The sequence below is a fragment of the Equus asinus genome, chromosome 10 (assembly GCF_041296235.1).
Source record: "Equus asinus isolate D_3611 breed Donkey chromosome 10, EquAss-T2T_v2, whole genome shotgun sequence".
In the NCBI taxonomy this organism is placed as follows: Eukaryota; Metazoa; Chordata; class Mammalia; order Perissodactyla; family Equidae; genus Equus; species Equus asinus.
The window spans coordinates 50,267,892-50,278,852 of NC_091799.1; the positions used below are offsets into that span (position 1 = coordinate 50,267,892).

The window sequence follows — 10,961 nt, forward strand, 5'->3', positions numbered from 1 at the left end:
ATGATGATGGAATTTCTCCTCATGGAGTTTTCCAATGTATGGGAACTACAGGCGGTGCATGCTTCTCTCTGATGTATTTGTTAACTCTAATGGGTAACATTCTCATTATTACCTTCACCACTCTTGACAGAAGTCTTCACACACCCATGTACTTCTTCATTAGGAATCTGTCCATTTTGGTTGCATGCTACATTTCTGTAATTTTTCTTAATTCATCCATCAATTCCCTGCTTGACAGCAGGACAATTTCAAAGGTGAGATGTGTAGCTCAGTTCTTTCTAGTTGTTTTCTTTGTATATGTGGAGCTTCTGTCCTCACCATCATGGCCCATGACCACCATGTGGCTATCTGTCAGTCCCTCCACTACCCTGTGATCATGCACCCTCAATTCTGCATCCAGATGACACTGGCTTCCATACTCAGTGACCTTGCCTGTGCAGAGGTGCATGCTTTCAACACATTCTGGCTGCTCTTCCATCAGTCCAATGTTATTTGTTAGTTTTTCTGTGGCATCTTCTTTCTACAAAAGCTTTTCTTCTCTGACACCTTTACCCATGAGATGGTGATTGCTGTCTCTGGTGTTGGAATTCATGGTGGCTGTCTTTATATTTATCATCAAGTCTTACATTCACATATTTTCTATTGTGCTCAAGTGTCCAAGTAAAGTATACAGAACAAAGGCCTTTTCTATTTGTGTCCCTCACATCCTCCTGGTGTCTATCTCCCTCAGCTCAGGCTTTTACATATACCTATGCCACCTGCAACCTCTGCCACATTCAGGACATAGTCCTTTCTGTTTTCTATTCCATAATCTCCCCATTCTTAAACCGTATTATCTACAGCCTTAGAATTGAACAAATAAAATGTATCATCAAGAAAATCATGAAAAAGACTGTCTTATTCCTGATATGTATAGGAAATTACTGAGGCTCACCCTAAATTAGCCAGCCATGGTTGTCTAATGGTCAAGATTTGGTACACTCAGCACTGTGGCCTGGGTTCATTTCCCAGTCAGGGAGCCACACCACCCACCTGTCAGTTGCCACAGTGTTGTGGATGCATGTTGCTGTGATGCTGAAAGCTATGCAACTGACATTTCCAATACCAGCAGGGCCCCCCATGTTGGACGGGTTTCAATGCAGCTTCCTGATTAAGACAGACTAGGAAGAAGGACCTGACCCCCCATTGGCAATAAAATTGGCCATGAAACCCCTATAAATAGCAGAAGAACATTGTCTGATATAGCACCAGAAGGTGAGAGGACGGTGCAAAAAGACCAAGAAGGGTTTTCTCTGCTGTATGTAGGGTCAATAGGAGTCAGAATCTACTGTATGGAACTAATAATGACACTCTAAATTATTGAGTGAAATCCAAGTCTTCAGTGATAAGTGCTTGAGATTATATAGATATAACTGATATAAATTTAATGAATAATTAAAATATATCATATATTGAAACATTTTCTTTCTGAAGATTTTGGATTATCTGAATATACCACTGGGTAAAAGATCTGATATTATGAATAAGAGATCCTCATTCATGCTTTGACAAGTTAAAAGCCGTCACTAAGAATTTCAGTTTTAAAAAGCCAAAAAAGTTATCTTTAGAAATATTTTATGTTAAATTTCTATTCTGTATTCATCTACTGTTCAAATATTTAAAAACTTAGAATTAAAAGTGTCAATTAATCTTGAAAAGCCAAATTTGATATTATAGAAAGAATAAAAATATTGTTACTTATTCATTCAAAAATAAATATGAAAATTATCTGTTCTTTTGAATATCATAAAATATGAATGAAAGGTATGCTGCGAAAGGAAAAGTGCGTTTGTTGGTTTGATTCCTATTTTCTTATTTGTTGTAAAAGAATGTGTTGTTTCATTATCACCTATTTGAGTATTTTCTAATTATTTTTCTGTTACTGATTCTAGTTTAAGTTCCTTATGGTTGGAAAATACACTTTGTGTAATTTCAGTGTTCTTAAATTTGTTAAGACCTTTTTCATTACCTAACATATAATTTATCTAGGAGAAAGTTCCACCTGTGTTTGAGAAAAATGTGTGTTCTGCTACTATGGATGGAATGTTCTATATGCGTTTATCAGGTCCATTTGGTCTATAATGATGCTCAAGTCCATTGCTTACTTATTGGTTTTCTGTATGGACGTCCTGTCTATATTGAAAGCAGAGCATTAAAGTCCTCTACTATTATGGCATTTCTGTCTATTTCTCCTTTTAGTCCTGTCAGTGTTTGCTTAAAATCAACAAAACTAAGAGTTGGTTTTTGGAAAATATAAGCAAAATGGACAAAACTCTGTCTAGATTAACTAATACAAACAAAAGATTCAAATAAATAAAACCATAAATAAAAGAGAAGATATGACAACTGATGCCTCAGAAATAAAACAGATTGTAAGAGACTACTAGGAACACTTATAGACCAATAAATTGAATGACCTAGAACAAATGGATACATCCTGAGAAACACAGTACACCAAGACTGAACCATGAAAAGAGAAAATTGCAACAAGGAAAAACCCAGGAACAGATGGCTTCACTGGTGACTTCTACCAAACACTTACAAATAACCAAAAATAGTTAGCATCAATCCTCTCAAACTCATCCAAAAAACTGAAGAGGAGAAAATACTCTCAAACTCATTTTATGATGCCAGCATTACCCTGATACTAAATCCAAAGTCACTGCAGGCCAATATTCCTGATATACGTAGATGCAAACATTCTCAAAACAACACTAGTAAAGCACATGAAAATGATTATATACATAATCAAGTGGGATTTATCTCTGAGATTTAAGGAAGGTTTAATATACATAAATCCTTACCATTAAAAAAGGAGCGATATGGAGGAATGTTTGGAAGTGATGGATATGTCTATTACTTTGTGTTCTGATGGTTTCATGGGTGTGTGCACATGTCCAACCTCATCAACTTGTATACACTAAGTATGTGCAATTTTGTGTATATCAGCTATATCTTATTAAGAAAAAAAGAAATACGTAAGTTTGTTAAGATTACTCAGTTTAGATATATAGTCACATTTTCTTTTCCTACCATTATCTATTGCAATACAACACTTCATCTTTTAACCTCTCTTGCTTTTGGTTCTTTTTGGTGTCAATTATGTTTACTGAATATATATCTTTTATCACAGAAGTGACAATGACTCAAAAATATTTATGAAAATTAGTGAAATCGAACTATACCTATAAAATCTGAAAATAATTAAATCATCAAAAATCTCCTAAAAAGGGAAAAAAGTAGAAGTAGTTTCTATAAGAAAAAGTTAATATTCTATGAAGATTCACAAAATTTGAAAAATATTAAAAGAGGCAATACTTTCCAAGAAATATTATAAGGTGGACAGTATTTGATACTTAAACTATACAAGAAGATTTCAAAAAATATTTGAATTTTCTTAATTTAATTAAAAAATAATGAACAGTAATAAAAATTTACAAATAAAATACACCTATTTAATAGAAAGTAAACAAATAAAATAAAAAATTGTGTGTGAGTCATCCATGAATGAAGTTTCCAAGAGAAAATTTTTCTTTTCCAAGTACCTGATGCTGTGCAACAATGACCCCAAAACATAGTGGCTTCAAACAATACTATATTTTATGATCTCATAATTCCTATGAGTCATGAATCCAGGAAGAACTCAGCTGGGAGGTCCCAGCGCAGAGTACCTCCTGTGGCCAGGTGGTGACTGGCACTGGGACAGCAGGCTTCTGCAGCAGTTGGAGGATGCCTGGGAATCTCTCGGTCTCTCTCTCTCTCTCTGCAGGTGGCTAGATTGCTCCCATCATAAAAGCTTCAGCGAAGTAGACTTTACAGAGAGGCTGAAATATCCAAGAACAAGAATTACTGAAGGAACAAAGTGGAATACACAGTATGTTATGTCTTGGCCTCAAACATCATAGAACATCATTTCTGGCACATTCTTGTTCAAAGCAATTTTAACGACCTGCCCATATGCAAGTGTAGGGAAATGTACATTTTACCTGTTAAGGAGGAAGCAGTAAGTTTCTAGAAAGGCTGCGACTGGGAGATATAGCTGTACCAATTTTTAGAAAATGTAATCTACCACAGTTCACAGCCGAATATTTCCTACTGCAAAGCAAAATATACTCATTCCTCTGTCAAAACCCACCCCCCTCAAACAAAACCTCAGCACCAGGCTCATCAGTGTAGAGTTCTAGGATCTCTTCATATAAATAAGATCCAGGGAGAAATGACACATCTCAGGCACAGCTGCTTCTGTCAGCTCTAGTGTCATCTTTTTATCTGATGATTTGTGAACTAAAGAGAAAGTTACCTGCCCTCCCACACATGCTATTTAATGACAGGACAGGCGTTGGTCACAGCCAAAGACACACCTGTTCAACAATGGTGAAAAAAGAAGGCACGAAGCCCTCACTGGTCATGGCAATTCTGAAGCCCAGCTAGGCACATGCCCCTTAGTTAAGGCTCAGTGTTGTGGTCCAGGAATACTTCTCAACAGCCTGTGGCTTCCCTCTCTGAGTTCTTGGGTCTTTTCTCTCTGTCTTTACTTCTTTTGAATAAATAAACTGACTTTGCAACAGAGCAGAGATTTCAGTCTGATTCCCACAACGGTCAAGTGTCTAAAAGCCTCTTTTCATTGTATAATGTCTCTGTTCCTGCACAGTACAGGAGTCCCCAAGACCACTTTTACTTATGACATCAACTGCAAATTTGAGGGTCCTTAAAACCATGCTCATTATCAATAATTTGCCAGAAATATTCATAGAATTCAGAAAAACCATTATCCTGTGGTTATGTTTGATTACAGTAAAAGGGATCCAGGTTAAAATCGGACAAAGGAGGAGTGGCATACAGCGGGTCCAGGAGAGAGCAGGCAGCAGCTTCCAATTGTCCCCTCCTGGTGGAGTCATCCAGTTCTTCTAACTTACTTCTCCCAGTATTGATGTGTGGCCACATGTACAGAATATTGTAACCAAGCAAGCCTATCTGAGACTTGATGACAAGAATTTTAATTTGGGTTCAATCACATCAATAACAATAACTGCGTATGTGGCTTAACTTGGTCTCAAGCCCCTCTTGAGGTCACAATGACACTGCGTGGTGCAGGGCTTCCCACCTTAAGTCACAGTGTTGACACAGATTATCTCATGTGGCCCAAAGGCCCCAGGAAAAGAAAGATAATTTTCAGACAGTACATTTGAAAGGCTTAGAGGTTCCCTTCCAGGAGCTGAGGGCAAAGGGCAAACCTGTCTTCAGCAAACGCTAATGCATTACTGCACAGGTCCCTTTAGTCCATGCTGGCCAGAAAATCTATGTTTAAAGCTCTGTGGGTTTTCTATGAATTTTGTTGGCATTTACTCCATTAGAGAGAACCACAGGTATCAATCTCTTCAAGGTAAGCTTTTAGGTACCTTGAGATAACTATGAGCCTACTGTGGGACAGACCTCCTCTGGTCTTAGAAGCCTCATCATGTACCACAGAAAATCTATGGGTTATGCCCTTAAGATTTTGGAAAGCCTTCTGCCTATGTGCTGTGTGTTATATGAGATATTTCCTTAGGTTTTTATGTGGTCTTAATAAGATATTTTATATTCCCATCTTGGATTTGATACTTGGCCTGGGGCTTTTTCTTAATTATAGGAATCCTTTGCCATCTGAAGAGGCTGAAAATGGTAATTTTATTTCTTAACCCAGCAAGTCTTGACTCCTTTAAATTTGAAAGTTTATTCTTTAGCTCATTTTCTCCTTTCTCCTTTTGTAGTAGACGATAAGGAAAGGTCAAATGGCAATATTCTGCCTGGGAAACTTTTTATATTATCATGCTAATTATGTATATTTTCTATATTCCCCTTTACCATGGATAACAAAATATTGACACCTTATGTCACTATATAAAATGGGTCCCCTTCCCTTGAGCTTTAATAACATTTCCCTTACTTTTCCTTAAGTCCTCATTGACAGTCCCCTTGAGTACCTGTAAGCCTATGCTAACATACTTCTTGAGGCCGTTTAGGCTTCTGCTAACAGTCTCTTCCAGATCTTTCCAACTTTTACCAATGCATACTTTTAGTTTATTTTTATTGTATCACTCGATTTCTGGTAATAACGTCTATTCTGCTTAATATCGCTGTGTAATAAATAAAACCACTTATGTTTATGGATTCTATTGTTCAGTAACTCAGACAGGGAATAGTGGGGAAGGGGTTCTCTCTGTTCTTAAATATCTAGGAAGATTCTGTAGCTGGGAGCTGGAATCAACTGGAAGTATCTTTACTCAGATGTCTGACAGCTGATGTGGCTGTCAGCTTGGACATCAGCTGGAGCTATTGACCAAAGCACCTATCCTTGGTTTCTCCCTGTGGCCTGGATCTTTTCACAACCTGGTGGCCTAAGGGTAGACTCTTTACATGATTGCTAAAATCTTTCACGAATGGCCATTCCAGTGAGTGAAGCAGAAAATGTATTGCCTTTTATGACCTAGTATTGGGAGTTATGCAGTGTGTTTTACTGGTTCAAACACAAAACTTTGACAAATTTTAAGGAGAGAAGTTGTAAAATGGCACAGATTTTAATACTCTGTGGAAAATTCAACATAACTTACAAATCAAAATAGGTTACATATACTTTGAAATGAAATAATAAGGAAAACACTTAAAACTTTTAAAATGTAGTTTTATAAAGAGATATTATACCATTTGATGCATATATTAGAAGAAAGAAAAAGGAAAATATTAATGACTAAGAATCTACATAAAGAATTTAGGCAAAGAATACCCAATGCAGCACACGAAAGGAAAAATAATAAAAAAGGTCAGAGAAAATGATAATATGATAGAAAGTAGCAGTGCACAAAATAAAAATATTTTAGGAAGGTGAGGCAGCATTATTCATAATAGTCAATACTTGGAAACAACCCAAGTTTCCAACAATAGATGAATGGATAAAGAAGATGTGGTATATATATACAATGAGATACTACTCAGCCATGAAAAATGATAAAATTATGCCATTTCTGACAACACGGCTAGTCCTTGAGGGTATTATGCTAAGTGAAATAAGTCAGACAGAAAGACAAATACTGTATGATTTCACTCATATGTAGAGGATAAACAAGCAAACACATACATAAGGAGAGCAGATTGGTGGTTAATAGAGGGGAAGGGGACGATGGGAGGACAAAAGGGGTAAAAGGGCACATATGCATGGTAATGGATAGAAACTAGACATTTGGTGGTGAACACAATGGCATCTATACAGAAGCTGAAATATAAAAAAAGTACACCTGAAATTTACATGTGTTATAAACCAATGTGACCTCAGTAAAATAATTTAAAAAAAAGAAAACATGAAAATTATTGACATTTTATAAAGAATTTAATATAAGTGTTGGACATCTGGGTGAGTGAAGGGTCAACAAATGGCATCTTTTTGAAAAAAATTATATTTTGAGAAAGAGGCAATCTCTGAGAATGCTTACATTCCTTTAGTTTTGTACAACATTTTAGGATACTTAAAATGCAGAAAAGTTTAGAATAACAAGTATTTTATTAACCCCTCCCTGCATTCATAAATATTAATATTGTATTATATTTGTTTTCTATTGATCGACTAAAGACATATTAATAAATATTAATAAAATGATAAATCTATTTGTTTTTCACCAAGTGACTGTCCCATCTCCCTCCAAAATTTCATTATTTGGTGTGCTCTATTCAAGTCCTTACTAATACTTTTAAATACATCTATGTCTTACTAAACAGTATATAAAATTGCTGCAGGTTTAATTTTAAGAAAATAGAAATGGTTTCATTTTATAAGAATTCTTATCTATTTTACCACATTCACTTAGGTTTTTGTTCATGATATCATCCAGGTTGACTTTAGAGCTCTATTATGGATTTAAGTGAAGATGTACTTGGAAAGAAAATATGTTTTTAAAAATTATTATTAATGTATAAAGTCCAAAACCAATATACCATGTATGTTAACACTGTGTGAGTGGTAGCAAAGAGAAAAGCTTCACAGTACCATAAACTGCAGCTCTTGTCTTCTTAGGAACGGTATACAATTAAGTAAATTATCAAATCAACAAGGACACAGGAAAATGTGCACGAATCTTCTGTAAAGACAGACAATGATAAAAATTCAAAATATAACAACAACGAAAAGATTGAAGAAAAAATCTATATACCATAAAACAGGAAAAAAGAGCGATAAAAATAAAAGAATGGGAAATAACTTGAAATATGTCAAAATGATAGGAAAAAATCCCAATTTCTACTACTAATTTCATAATTCACAAATTAAAAGCAGAAATATACAAACAGTTTAAAAACAATAGTTATATTTGCAAAAGAAAACTCTAAAATAGGAAAGTTAGAAGTTCTATAAAGAACGGAAACACATATACTAGGCAACTATCAATCAAATAGTTTAACAATTTGAATTTCTGACAAGTGGGATTTGTTCCTGTGAGGCATGGATGGTATCAGAAAATCCATTAGTGTAAGTTGCTATATTACTAGGGGAAATGAAGAATGTTATATGATTTTCAAAGCAGAAAAATAAAAAGAATTTGATAATGTTCAGTGCATATTTAACATAGTAAGTCTGAGAACACCAGTAATAGAATGGAAATTACTTAATTTACCAAAGATTATATGCAAACTAAAATATATTAACTGTATGATTGGGATTAAGATGGTAATGATCACTGCACAACAGTTTAACACTGTAATGGATGTCCTTGGTAACAGGAAAAGAAAACAAAGTAAAGACAAATATGAGATTTAAGATTCAGAAATCACTTGGTTTTTAGAGAAATGATCATCTCACTAGAAAAATCAAAAAAATCAACAGTCTATAAACCTGAGCAGGTAGTTTATCAAGATCAGCCTACAAAATTACTGAACTTTCTCTCCATACCAGTAGTGATGACTTATAAAAAGTAAAATGCCATTTACAATAAAAAAGTGTAGGATATATATAAATTAATGTAATTTAAAATATAAAAAGTCCTCTATGGATAAAATAAATGACATACAAGATGATTGGAAAAACAACAATTCTGTGTTGAACAATGGGACCACAATATTATAACAATGTCAAGTATATTCAACACAAGTTTTGAAAATATTTAGTTATCATAATAAAATACAAAAAGACTATTAGGATACAATTGATTTCAAAATCCAACTTAGGATATATAGAAACTTAGTATCTGATAAAGGCGGAATTGCATACTAAAAGGACAAAAAATACTATTACCTGGTAGGGAGAAAACTTTCTCAGTATATAGAGAAAAATAAATTTATATTTCTATTTAAACAAATATACAAATTGGACTCAATTGATTTAAGACTTGAGCAATATTATATTATAGAATTGTGTGAACAGAATACAAAATAATATATTTCTAATAAGGAAGAATGGATGGTTTTTTTGACAACCAAAGAAAAAATAAATACTTAATTAAACTTAAGAATATTTGTCTAGTAAAGGACATCATGGGCAAGGTGAGCACACTGATACAGACTGAAAGAAGATAATTTACATGCCTAAAACAAACCAACCAATAAAATCTAAAATAAGAAATCAACTTTGAAGAGACCCTGGTTTAATTACAAATCAGGGAAATAAAAATTAAACATCAATAAAATATCACTTTGTATTAGAATAGGAAATTTTCACAAGCTGAATAATATTAAATAGTGCAAAACGTGGGCAGATAAGAATATTCTAAACTGCATTTAGGAACATGGCCTGATATTAGTATCTTGGGAGCAATCTGCTGGTAAGCAGTTAATTTATATTTGCATATAAAATATCTCTCAGCAATTGTGTCCATGGATGTTTATACAAAATGAATTCCTGGAAATATCCAGAATAATGAAAATGATCCAAATAACTTAAAAATTGCTTTTAGTTATGAGTAACAAGTTCCCTAACATATGTGATTTTATCACAAAATTATTTGTTGTTTTAAACAAAATAGCCTAGGTTTAAGCAATTGAGATAGAAGATAAAATTTAGGCAATGCTTAAGTCTTAAGAAAATAGAAGTGTAATAGAGATATCTTCAATGACACAAATATTTGTTTTTAAGCCATAGAATTAACGACTAGGTAATACTGTAATATATAAATGGATTCAATTAATGACTTGAAACAGATACTTCCATGCATGGGAATTTTGTAAATGATAGATGACATTGTAAATCAGTGTAGAAATGATCTAACTCAAGACACGATTCTGTGAAAACTGGAAATCTATATGAAAAAATACAATATTGTATTCCTATCTTTTTGCTTTGATGAGTGATAACAATGATTTTAATGCAATTTATTGAAGAGGAAATATGAATGGCCAGGAAATACTGGAGACAACTATCCAAATCAGTAGAGAAAATGCATATTACTGTAAGAATGAGAAACAATTTCTTACAAAACAGGTTCACAGAAGAATAAAAAAAATCAAATGATTTTGATGAAAGAAGATGCTCTTTCTGTTTACAAAGCTATGAGAATATAAAATAGTCCAAGCATTCTTGCATGCAACTGGGCATTTCTTTCCAAAACCAAATATTTCCCTTCTAGAATATTGTTCTTATCCTTCATAACTCCCAGGTAGAGAACATCATTAACAATAAGGAGGGTGACTTAAAAGTTGAAGCAGATACTTAAAAAGCAGTAGATTAATGGGAAGATAATGATTCTGAATTGAGCCTGGTGAATATGAGATGAGGAAGGATTATCAAAAGTATATATAAATAGAAAGCATTTGGTAGCATCTAGAATTGAGAAAAAAATGAGTGAAGACATATAGATCCAGTCATCATAATTATGAACCAAAGAGGAGGAGGACACATCTAAAGATCTTGGGATATCAGATTATTCCAAGGAGGAAAAATTAATGAAATGTGTGGTATTTGGAGA

At 33.9% G+C, this 10,961-nt stretch overlaps 1 pseudogene; it reads left to right on the top strand.

The window, feature by feature from the left end:
• LOC106837849 (olfactory receptor 14C36-like) lies at positions 1-927 on the top strand (annotated as a pseudogene).
• Positions 928-10,961: the final 10,034 nt, after the last annotated feature.